The following is a 13,730-nucleotide window of genomic DNA, read 5'->3' on the forward strand; positions in this document are numbered from 1 at the left end:
AAACTGTAAAGTGCCTTATATTCTTGTTCAATCCAGGTAAATGTATCTCCTAGGTGGTTATTATTTCTCATGAATGGATGAGTAACCCCAATCAGGTAAGTGGTGATCACATAAATAGGGAGCGAGTGGACCTATGATGCCAAGAATAAGAGGTACATTATATTAATTGGCTAACTCCTAATATTGTAGTAGCAAGCCCTTAGTGAATAGGGAGAGAGACTTCCCAACATATAACTGAAGGTGTTCATAGGAATGTGGTCGTCGTTGATATGCGGCGTTAGTGAGAACGTTGGGGGGGATTACCAACGCAGATACCCACAGGATTGTGGCTTGCATAAGTGAGAGCGTCAGGAAGGATACTGGCGTGTAGATCTACCGGATTGTGGATCGTTTGGAAAGGAGAGCATTGGGTTCTGCAGGCCCATGTGTAGACGCACCGGATTGTGTGTCATATCTGCCCTAGGGTAGACCGGTCTGGGTCGGGGTGGCCGTGAGACCAACTGATGTGAATATAAGTGTGGTGTAGGGTATGGATATCCTTAGTAATCAGTGAGTATTCTTAGTATCCCTATAGATTTAGTGGTGTTTTTAATAATATGAGCTTGTATATTGCGAGTTCCCCATCCTCAGGTAGGTACCCAGGTGCCTGGATAGATGGTCCTGAGGAGGGATGTGATTACGTTCTGGCTGGGTTGGAGGGGCCCCTAGGGGCTGATCCCATCTAATCAGAAAATCCAGCCATTACAGTGGGCAGAGCTGAAATGCAGATTTAACGCCATACTGAATACTGCATGCCTCGCAAAGCGAGCAGTGCATGCGGGCTGCCACTAGGCTCGACCTAAAGAACACATTTTCTCCTTAAACACTAGATATGTCAGAAAATATACTAAATGTGTCCAGAAGCAACAATTTGTATTGTTTTTATTAAAAACACATTTATTTCGCCAATGCATCATACACTCTTCTCTGCTTACTTGTTCCCGAAAATCCGCCTATTGTTCACAGTAAATTTGTTAGTTTCATGCCCAAATATAAGCTTATTTTTACTGCATAAACTCATTGCCCAAGTGGTACCACAATATACTTATGGCAGCTCCATGTGCCCAGATTAGATGCCCACGTACCCTGCACTACCATGCATTGCCCCTGCTAACCTGCACTGAAATTGCACATTTTACATTGTCCCCTGACTGTTGCCATTGCAGTTTCAGGTGGTGCCCGTTATGCGCACTGCAGTGCAGTAGTGGTAGGGGGCACATGCAGAGATTGAGGGTATACTGGGGGCACACGGAGGCAGAGCCAGAAGCTGCAAGGCTGACAGCAGGCACAGACGTGGCAGAGGTGGCAAGGGACACAGGCTTCAGTGTACCCACTGAGTTCACCATGCAGTGGCACACAGGGGCTGCAGGATAGCAGGGTAGCCATGCATTCTGAGGGCACCGGAATGGCAGGAGCACAGGGATGGCAGGGGGCAGAGGCAAGTAACACGGATGCCATCTCGGTGCCAGGATGAAAATTGAAGCAGAAAACTCATCACACTCTTAAATCTAGCACACAGATGGATGGTGCTGCGCTGTGGGGCAAGAGAAAGGGGAGACAAGGGGCAGGCGATGGGAGGGGCACAGTGATGGAGGAGGCACAGGCAGTGATGCGACCCTTCCTCCCACCCCACCCACTGCCAGGGTTATAAGAACCTCTGCCCGCGCACAAGCATGGCATCCAGGTGACATTTAGGTGCCATTTGCTAGTGAGGACAAAGGGATAAAATGGTGGGGCAGGGCTGAGGTGGCAAGAGGGGAAATCAGGGGTGGCAGGGTATACACGGATGGCATGAAAACAAACCTGGAGGGTGGCAAGCCATCAGGAAGGGGCACTGTATTGGCAAGAGGCGGAGCATTCACTGTTGGAATTAGCCAGGAGTGGCGGAGATGGGTACTGACAGGTGTAGGGTGTAGGATGCAAGTCTTCTCCCCCCTCATTGTGTTTTTGGTCCATCACCATGGCGTCAGAAATACCCTGCTCATGGTATACCTCATACTCCATGGTACTACTGCGTGTGCCGTGGAGTACTCACGAACATAATGCCGTCAGAAAGAGCCTGCTCATGGTATACCTCATACTCCATGGTACTACTGCGTGTGCCGTGGAGTATTCACGAACATAATGCCGTCAGAAAGAGCCTGCTCATGGTATACCTCATACTCCATGGTATGGTACTACTGCGTGTGCCGTGGAGTACTCAAGAACATCATGCCGTCAGAAAGACCCTGCTCATGGTATACCTCATACTCCATGGTACTACTGCGTGTGCCGTGGAGTACTCAAGAACATCATGCCGTCAGAAATACCCTGCTCATGGTATACCTCATCCTCCATGGTACTACCGCGTGTGCGGTGGAGTAATCACGAACATAATTCCGTCAGAAAGACCCTGCTCATGGTATACCTCATACTCCATGGTACTACTGCATGTGCAGTGGAGTACTCAAGATAATCATGCCGTCAGAAGTACCCTGCTCAAGGTATACCTCATACTCCATGGTACTACTGCGTGTGCCGTGGAGTACTCAAGAACATCATGCCGTCAGAAGTACCGTGCTCAAGGTATACCTCATCCTCCATGGTACTACTGCATGTGCCATGGATTACTCAAGGACATCATGCTGTCAGAAGTATTTTGCTCATGGTATACCTCATACTCCATGGTACTACTGCGTGTGCCGTGGAGTATTCAAGAACATCATGCCGTCAGAAATACCCTGCTCATGGTATACCTCATACTCCATGGTACTACTGCGTGTGCCGTGGAGTACTCACGAACATAATGCCGTCAGAAAGAGCCTGCTCATGGTATACCTCATACTCCATGGTATTACTGCGTGTGCTGTGGAGTACTCAAGAACATCATGCCGTCAGAAAGACCCTGCTCATGGTATACCTCATACTCCATGGTACTACTGCGTGTGCCGTGGAGTACTCACAAACATCATGCCGTCAGAAAGACCCTGCTCATGGTATACCTCATACTCCATGATACTACTGCATGTGCCGTGGAGTACTCACGAACATCATGCCGTCAGAAAGACCCTGCTCATGGTATACCTCATACTCCATGGTATTACTGCGTGTGTTTTGGAGTACTCAAGAACATCATGCTGTCAGAAAGACCCTGCTGATGGTATACTTCATACTCCATGGTATGGTACTACTGCGTGTGCCGTGGAGTACTCAAGAACATCATGCCATCAGAAGTACCCTGCTCAAGGTATACCTCATACTCCATGGTACTACTGCGTGTGCCGTGGAGTACTCATGAACATCATGCCTTCAGAAAGACCCTGCTCATGGTATACCTCATACTCCATGGTACTACTGCGTGTGCTGTGGAGTACTCACGAACATAATGCCGTCAGAAAGAGCCTGCTCAAGGTATACCTCATACTCCATGGTATGGTACAACCGCGTGTGCCGTGGAGTACTCAAGAACATCATGCCATCAGAAGTACCCTACTCATGGTATAACGAATACTCCATGGTACTACTGCATGTGCCATGGAGTTCTCAAGAACATCATGCCATCAGAAATACTCTACTCATGTTATAACTGATACTCCATGGTACTACTGTGTGTTTAATGGAGTACTCAAGAATATCATGCCATCAGAAATACTCTACTCATGTTATAACTGATACTCCATGGTACTACTGTGTGTTTAATGGAGTACTTAAGAGTGTCATGTTATCAAATAAGGTTCCTCAAAATATCAGGCAATGGTCAAGGATTAGTGTTTGATAGAATAAGGCCTTGGGGCATTGTGTGGTAGAAGCGAGGGTTCATCCCACTCATCTGCGGAGGGTTCTATGACGCGGCCTCATTCATCATGAGCAGCATGTCATCTGGGTCATCTCAAAGCATTGAGAGTAATACCTGAGATTGCTGTATTCATGAGGTTGCTTCAGTCTTCTGTTTTTTATGAATGGGCTGTTCATTTCATCCAGTTAGATCCTTGTAAAATGTCAACCTGCTGTAGGGGTAACATCCTCCCACTGTAACATCCTATCACTGCTTCACTCTTGTCAGTACTCAGACCCACTCATAGACCTGCTCTTGATACCCACAAGGAACACTATTGGTTCTTCTCCAAAATCCCAAATGCGCACAAAGCCCTGCTCCAGATAACACCAGGAGTCACTAAGCTGTATTCTTACGAAGAGCTCTGTTCTTTAAACACCTAGACTCACTCAGTACTCTGTTACTGCTAAAACAGACTTGCACAGAAGTACACTCCAGACTCACTCGGAACTCTGCTCGTGATAGACTCCAGAATCACGCAGAACTCTGCTCGCGATACACCATAGACTCACTCAGAACTCTACTCGTGATAACCTCCAGAATCACTCAGAACTCTGCCCGTGATACACTCCAGAATCACTCAGACCTCTGCTTGCGATACACCCTAGGCTCACTCAGAACTCTTCTCACGATACACCACAGACTCACTCAGAACTCTGCTCATGGTACACCCAACACTCCCTCATATCTCTGCTTATCATACGCCCCAGATTCACTCAGAACTCTGCTCATGATACACCCCAAAGTCACTCAGAACTCTGCTCATGATACACCACAGACTCACTCAGAACTCTGCTCGTAATACACCCTAGACTCACTCAGAACTCTGCTCATGATACACCACAGACTCACTCAGAACTCTGCTCAAGGTACACCCCAAACTCATATGTCTGCTTATGATATGCCCCAGAGTCACTCAGAACTCTGCTCATGATACACCCCAAAGTCACTCAGAACTCTGCTCCTGATACACCACAGACTCACTCAGAACTCTGCTCGTAATAAACCCTAGACTCACTCAGAACTCTGCTCATGATACACCACAGACTCACTCAGAACTCTGCTCGTAATACACCCTAGACTCACTCAGAACTCTGCTCATGATACACCACAGACTCACTCAGAACTCTGCTCGTAATACACCCTAGACTCACTCAGAACTCTGCTCATGATACATCACAGACTCACTCAGAACTCTGCTCGTAATAAACCCTAGACTCACTCAAAACTCTGCTCATGATACACCACAGACTCACTCAGAACTCTGCTCGTAATACACCCTAGACTCACTCAGAACTCTGCTCATGATACACCACAGACTCACTCAGAACTCTGCTCGTAATACACCCTAGACTCACTCAGAACTCTGCTCATGATACATCACAGACTCACTCAGAACTCTGCTCAGGGTACACCCCAAACTCATATGTCTGCTTATGATATGCCCCAGAGTCACTCAGAACTCTGCTCATGATACACCCCAAAGTCACTCAGAACTCTGCTCCTGATACACCACAGACTCACTCAGAACTCTGCTCGTAATAAACCCTAGACTCACTCAGAACTCTGCTCATGATACACCACAGACTCACTCAGAACTCTGCTCGTAATACACCCTAGACTCACTCAGAACTCTGCTCATGATACACCACAGACTCACTCAGAACTCTGCTCGTAATACACCCTAGACTCACTCAGAACTCTGCTCATGATACATCACAGACTCACTCAGAACTCTGCTCAGGGTACACCCCAAACTCATATGTCTGCTTGTGATATGCCCCAGAGTCACTCAGAACTCTGCTCATGATACACCCCAAAGTCACTCAGAACTCTGCTCCTGATACACCACAGACTCACTCAGAACTCTGCTCGTAATAAACCCTAGACTCACTCAGAACTCTGCTCATGATACACCACAGACTCACTCAGAACTCTGCTCGTAATACACCCTAGACTCACTCAGAACTCTGCTCATGATACACCACAGACTCACTCAGAACTCTGCTCGTAATACACCCTAGACTCACTCAGAACTTTGCTCATGATACATCACAGACTCACTCAGAACTCTGCTCAGGGTACACCCCAAACTCATATGTCTGCTTATGATATGCCCCAGAGTCACTCAGAACTCTGCTCATGATACACCCCAAAGTCACTCAGAACTCTGCTCATGATACACCCCAAAGTCACTCAGAACTCTGCTCCTGATACACCACAGACTCACTCAGAACTCTGCTCGTAATAAACCCTAGACTCACTCAGAACTCTGCTCATGATACACCACAGACTCACTCAGAACTCTGCTCGTAATACACCCTAGACTCACTCAGAACTCTGCTCATGATACACCACAGACTCACTCAGAACTCTGCTCGTAATACACCCTAGACTCACTCAGAACTCTGCTCATGATACATCACAGACTCACTCAGAACTCTGCTCAGGGTACACCCCAAACTCATATGTCTGCTTATGATATGCCCCAGAGTCACTCAGAACTCTGCTCATGATACACCCCAAAGTCACTCAGAACTCTCCTCATGATTACACCACAGACTCACTCAGAACTCTGCTCATGGTACACCCCACACTCACTCATATCTCTGCTTATCATACGCCCCAGATTCACTCCGAACTCTGCTCATGATGCACCACAAACTCACTCCGAACTCTGCTCATGATACACCCCAAAGTCACTCAGAACTCTGCTCCTGATACACCACAGACTCACTCAGAACTCTGCTCGTAATAAACCCTAGACTCACTCGGAACTCTGCTCATGATACACCACAGACTCACTCAGAACTCTGCTCGTAATACACCCTAGACTCACTCAGAACTCTGCTCATGATACACCACAGACTCACTCCGAACTCTGCTCATAATACACCCTAGACTCACTCAGAACTCTGCTCATGATACACCACAGACTCACTCCGAACTCTGCTCATAATACACCCTAGACTCACTCAGAACTCTGCTCATGATACACCACAGACTCACTCCGAACTCTGCTCATAATACACCCTAGACTCACTCAGAACTCTGCTCATGATGCACCCCAGAATCACTCAGAACTCTGTCCATGATACACCACAGACTCACTCAGAACTCTGTGTTTAGTTTGGCCCGGTGTCACTGCATCTGCTGCACCATTCAAATCAAGGCCTGTTTAACTGCAAAATAACTGCAACTGCGTCTGTCTGTATAGTAGTAAAATATGGTGGTATTAGGTGTTTCGAGGAGGTCATGACAAACTCTGAGCCGCATGCCACTGCACTTGCTGCACCATTCAAAACATGATCCTGTTGTCTACAAGGCAACTGCTCTTGTGACTGCCTGTTTAGTAGTAAAATATAGCCATATTAGGGGGCAGATTTATGTTGGTAATGCGCCACGTTTGCGTCACGCAACTGCGGCCTAAACGTGGCGCATCCCTACGACCCATTTACAACGTGACGCATCTAGGCAGATGCGTCACGTTGTAAAGCCCTGCGCCACTTGTGGGCGTTCCGGTGCAGGGTGGGCATTCCAGGGCAGGTGCGCCTCGCAAAAGTGGCTGAGTGAAATCTATGAGATTTCACTCAGTCACTTTCAGGCCAATGCTGCGTCAAAACCCTGCACCTGCTTGAAGCAGGCGTAAGGCTTGACGCAGCATAGTCAAGTCAAGTCAAGTCAAAAAATTTGTATAGCGCGCTACATACCCAGAGGGTCTCAAGGCGCTTGAAGAAGGGTGGGGAGTTACTTGAGCATTGGACAGATAGGGCACCCCCGAGCCTTGCTGGAGCTGCGTCGCGCTTGCGAAGCAACTCCAGCCATGCGCCACCTTTACGGCACAGATGTGTCACGCATCTGTGCCGTTTTTGCCCCAATGCGGCGCACCATGGGTGGCGGAGCAGCGGCGCAAAATAACTGGCGCATCCCTGGGGATGCGCCAGTTATCATAAATCTCTCCCTAGGTGTTTAGTGGGGTGTCTAGAGCTTTTCGTCCTGATGCTACTGCACCATTCAAATCATGACCCTATTGCCTGCTAGAGAAATGTACCTGTGACTGCCTTGTTTAGTATTAAAAAGTAGTAATATTTTGGGTTTCAGAGGGGCCATTAGAGCTTTTGGCCCCAGTGCCACTGCACCTGCTGCACCATGTAAATCAAGTCCCTTTGAACTGCAAGATAACTGCAATTGTCACTGCCTGTTTAGTAGTCAAATATCAGAATATTATGTGTTAAGAGGAGTTCTGACAACTTTTGGGCCCTGTGCTACTGCACCTGCTGCGCCATTCAAATCATGACCCTGTGGTCTACAAGGTAACTGCACTTGTGGCTGCCTGTTCAATAGTAAAATATAGAATAGCTCTTGTATATTAACTTTATTTTTAACATGCAATGTTTGTTACAACATTTAGAATGTGATCATAATGACAAAATAGATTAAGTTGAAAAAATCAATCTGAAAATGCTTACAAACTGAAAAGAAAGGTACTGAGGCATGAATAGGAAATGCTGCAAACGATCTAAGGCTAAAGCATCTGCTTTACGCAACCAAGTAATAAAAAGTAAGCATTCCAGCATACTGTTAGAAGCTGTCTGCCTTTTCCAATGGAAGAGATCTTATCTCGACAGTGAATGGGGCTAAAACACTGTGATCAGCTTTAGTAGAAGTATTGCAAATGTGTGCAGCCAGGAGAAGGAAAAACAAAAGAGACACACAAAAGCCAATAAACACAGTAATTCGGCCATGGGAACTGATACGAGACCCCTTTTAAGATATATTAAATACAATAGATTTCACAAGCATAGCGCAAGCGGTATGCCGGTAAATCCTAAAAACTCTTTCAGATATTGCTTTTTTCCCTCCGCTTTTAACTCCTCTTTTCTATAAGCAGTGCCTCCACATTCCTGGGGGCCGAGGGACAAATATGCTACATCAGTAAAACGCATCAGTAGCAGGCCGTGATTCAATCTTACCTACGACATAGATCGCAAAAATGAGAATGTTCACTCCAATTTGTTTCTGGAGAAAGACGGTAGCTGCATTTTGTTTGATTTTTGCAAAATCTGCCTAAGGAAAATCATATTAAAGGGAGCGCGTTGCTGGAGATTTTATGATTGACAGACATTGGCCGTGCTTCCTGGCAAAGACAGCACCTTCCTTTATTGTTTGGAAGGAGCTTGATGTTATTACCACAGAGTCCCAATAAAACTGGACATGGGCTGCAAATCCATTTCTGATATTGCCAAACCATGTCCATTGCTTTTTTGGCACAGGATCAGATCTACCCCCGTACTGTATTCCTATGCCATTGCACTGGAGAAAGTTAGTACTCTTGATGTATTAAGTAAGATAAGTTGGCTAAAAAACATGAAAGGCCTCATTTATGAGAAGTGACGCATCTCTGGGTGAAAGCAGCGATGCGTCATATTTCATTGCGCCCTCCTTGCGACATGCTGGATGCGTCATATTTACAGTATGAGACATCATGACACAAGGAGTTACAGATACTTCAGTATTTCTGACGTAGCTGTAGGCGCAAAAATGGCGCATTGCTGGACTGTGTCACAAAATTGACGCAACTCCAGCAATGGCTCATTTCACATGGGCAAGTCCCATTTCAATGTGCCTGCGTCAGTCTTACGCCTGATGTGAGGCATGCGTAAGATATTGACGCATTTGCATCCTAAAAGTGGTGCAGTGAATTCTTATAGATTTCACTGTGTCACTTCTATGACCCTTTCTTGCATCAGAACGCCCCCCTGCATACATTATACCTGGCTCAGGTATGATGTGGTGCAGGGCTTTTCAAAGCGACGTATCTACCTAGATGCGTCACTTTGTAAATATGATACAACATGGTGCATTTTTTACCCTGCTGGTGCGTCACAACAAGTGACGCACCGGCGGCGCAAAAAGGACGCAAGGGCTCATAAATAAGCCCCGAAATGTTTATTGAAATATCTTGGGGTCAAAGGACCTATGGGACAATACTAACTCCCTGACATAAAAATGACCTGAAAGCCAAGAACTGGGACTGGGTACTTTTGTCTGAACTCAATAATTCCTTGCAGGGTAGGTTAACAGCGGACTTAGTTGACTTCTTTTTTTATTTTATTTTTATTTGAGAATATTCTGGTACAAAAATAAAATACATTAAATAATTCAGACTTTACATATTTCCATACTATTATATCCACCATTGTTCAAATATATCATGTCTTCATATATTCATGTAACATAAATATTCATTATAGTGATAACACCATTCTATAGTGCAGTAGTTATACCTATATACATACAATAATTAATATCTGTTTTTAAATTCATATTTGTGAGTCCCTCCAATTCTTTAATGGAGCCCAGATCTTGAGACACATCTCACGTGTTTTCCAGTCCTGAGACTCATACAGGGAAGATTCGATATTATGTATCCCCAAGAGCCTGGACAGCCATACCTGAAAAGAGGGTGCAGATGTATCCTTCCAGCCTGAGGATATAAGGATACGTAGAACTGCAACACAAATAAACAGAAAGGCTTTCGTCTCCTTCTGAAGCCTCAGCTTACTATCGCTACCTAATATCATTAAAGTAGGGGATAGATTAATCTTCAGGGCTAGTAATCCCTCCAGGAATGTCTCGATTTCCCCGATAGCTGGGTTTAGTTTTTCACAATCGTGGAACATGTGTAATAAGTTAGCCGGCCCTGTCATACATCTGGGGCATTTATTATCTTCCCTTAATCCCCAATCAAACAATTTCGCTGGCGTATAGTATAGGTTAAATAACGTCTTGAAATGTTGTGCTCTTAAATTCGAGGAGCGAAATACTTTTTTATCCAGATGCAGAGCTTTATCCAGATCCACGTCTGGATCGCCCTATTTCAAGGCCCAGGAGACCTCACATTTCTCAATGTCATCATGTATACCACTCATTAAGATCCTATAGATCTCTCTAACCCTTCTACCTCCATTTAACAGATAATCCAATAGATTACTTCTGTTTCCAAGAGAGATCCGAGGTCTCATGGCCTTTAACGTCTGGGACACCTGAGCGTATTTAAACCTTTGATTATCAGAAATGCCAAATCTCTGTTGTATTATCTCAAAACTGAGCACATCGTCATTCTCCATAATGTCTCCAACAGTTCTGATACCCAACTGCTCCCAGTATCGCCTCATTCCATCACTACTAAGTTGCGGAAAGATCCCAGATTGCCACAGTGGTATGTAACGGTAAATTTTTGGGATTATCAATAATTTTTGCACAGATTTCCAAACCTCCCAAGCACAAAATATAACCTTGTACCAAGTTTTCTTAAAATATCGTCGATCTGTTTTCCTTAATAATAATCCCACTGCCTCCCTACCCAACAATAATTTATATATAGAGGGGGATTTTGGTTCCCCCCTGGCATGTCGGCAACTCCAGTGGTTAGATCAAATAGTGCTAACATCTGGGATAGAAAGAATGCCCAATGATAGTACCTAACGTTGGGTATTCCAAGCCCGCCTTGTTCCTGAGGGAGGGACATAAACTTTAGAGACCGCCTTGTCTTGCCATATTGCCATATGAAATTCATGAAAATTGTTTCCATTGATTTTATCAATGATTCCTCAATAAAAACGGTATAGCTCGAAAAAGGTAAAGAATCTTTGGAAACATCGTCATTTTTAGGACGTTCGATCTCCCTATAAGGGACAGGTGCAATACATTGATTCTTTTAAGATTAGCGGCAATTGATTTTAGCAGCGGTGTAAAATTGTCCCTTACAATTAATTCAGTTGCTGTATTGATCGTAACTCCCAGATACACTGCAGATTCAACATATCTGGTGACAATTTTAGCAATGTTATTAGTGCAAATGATCTGGGTTTTACCCTCATTCAGGTGATATCCTGAATAGCCACCATATTCTCTTGTGATCTCAACAATTGTTTGCATAGCCGTGGCGGGTTCAGGGGTGATGACTGCCAGATCGTCGGCATAAGCCAGTAGTTTGGTATCAAACCCATTGATGGTTACCGCCTTGAGGTCCCTACATTCCAATAACTGACGAACCAGTGGATCTATATATAGTGCGAACAGTATGGGTGAGCAGGGACACCCCTGACGCATCCCACTTGTAATAAATATCTTTTCCGAGCTTTCACCCATTAACTGAACTCTAGCTGTTGGGTCACAGAACATGGCCTTGAGGGCATTCAAAATTTTTGGTCCAAATCCCCTCCGGTCCAATACCCCCCACAAATACTTCCACCTTACGCGGTCGAATTCCTTTTCTGCGTTGAGGAGGATCATAACCATCCGCCACCCGTGGCAGCATGGGAATCAAAAAGAGTTATGATACGTCTTATATGATCAGTTGTTCCACGGCCTGGGATGAATCCATTCTGCCAAGGGGAGACCAGGCCGACAATGACCCTCCCAAACCTTTTGGCCAAAATCTTAGCTTAAACCTTGGTGTCCGCATTTATAAGGGATATCGGCCTGTATGAGCCGGGGTTTTCTTTGGGTTTCCCTTTCTTAAGGAATACGACTATATTAGTCTCTTTCCATGTCTCAGGGATTCGGCCAGTACATATTATTATATTGAATAAGTTTAGTAGTATTGGGGCTTATTCGTTAGACAAACTCTTATAGATTTCCAACGGAATGCTATCTGGCCCTGCTGCCTTACACGTCACTAGTTCTTGCAGTGCCTCATGGACCTCGCTAATAGACAGATCTTGATCTAGAGATTCCTTGTCTACATCGTCGAGCTCATGGCCTTCTTCCTCAGATTCTCCACTAGTCATATCTGAATCCCCCTCTTCCTGGTACAGTGCCTGATAAAAGTTTTTAAATACTTTCAGGATATCAGTCGGTTCCGCATAGTCGTGGCCGTTCTCCTGTATATTTACTATCACATTCGTATTTGCTCTTTGTCTAATACGTAACTCCAAAGCTCTTCCTGCCTGTTTTCCCGTTTCATATAAATTACACCTATGGGCATGATATTCGCTAGCGGCCTTCTTCGCCATCAGTTTATTGATCTCTGCCTTGATGGAGCTGATTTTCTGTTGACTCTCTTTCCGGTCCCTTCCTCGCAAAATATCGCTCCCATGCTCCTCTTCTGCCGCTACTAATAGACCTAACAGCCTCTCATTTTCTGATGTTTCCTGTTTCCCGAACTTATTGTTTTGCCTCTCAGGGCCACCTTAAAGGCATCCCATACATTATTTCTCGATGCGCTAAAGCGATTAGCCGAAAAAAATGCTACGGTCCAGTTCCTCAAATGTTCCAGGTAACCATTATCTGCTAATTGCTTTCTGTTGAAGGTCCATCTGGACTGTTTTGTCATGACCGTTCCCTGATCATAACTCAGTATGAGTGGACTATGGTCTGAGATTGTTTTGGGTAGTTTCCTTATACTGACTTTCCTCAGTTTCCCCTCTATCTCCCACCACCCTCAGGAAATGCTCAGACCTAGGTCTGTGCATGTGATGGGTGCAGCAGTAGTAAACTGGGTCATGACACGATACACAGCAATATATCCTCCTGATCCCACATGTCATATTAATTTACAAAAACATAATAGAGATCAAAGCCAATCCAACATACGTCCGTCCCACCCCCAACACCCAACACCCAGCATCCAAGCTATCTAGAAACGTAATCAAAGCCTATAGCTGTTTCTGACCGGAAAGAAACATAGGAATCTCTCAAGCTCCTATGGTCGCCAGAAATTCTCTGGCTTTTATCTCTGATGAAAAATATGGAAAGGGGAGACCACTCGGTCACCCCGAATGTATGGATGGGTGCCCCGATCCCCCGGGAAACCGTTGCGGGCGGGGGGCGTGTCTCGGCCGGTATGCCCATAGCGGCGTGGTCAGAGCCC

The sequence above is a fragment of the Lissotriton vulgaris genome, chromosome 6 (assembly GCF_964263255.1).
Source record: "Lissotriton vulgaris chromosome 6, aLisVul1.2, whole genome shotgun sequence".
Taxonomy (NCBI): domain Eukaryota; kingdom Metazoa; phylum Chordata; class Amphibia; order Caudata; family Salamandridae; genus Lissotriton; species Lissotriton vulgaris.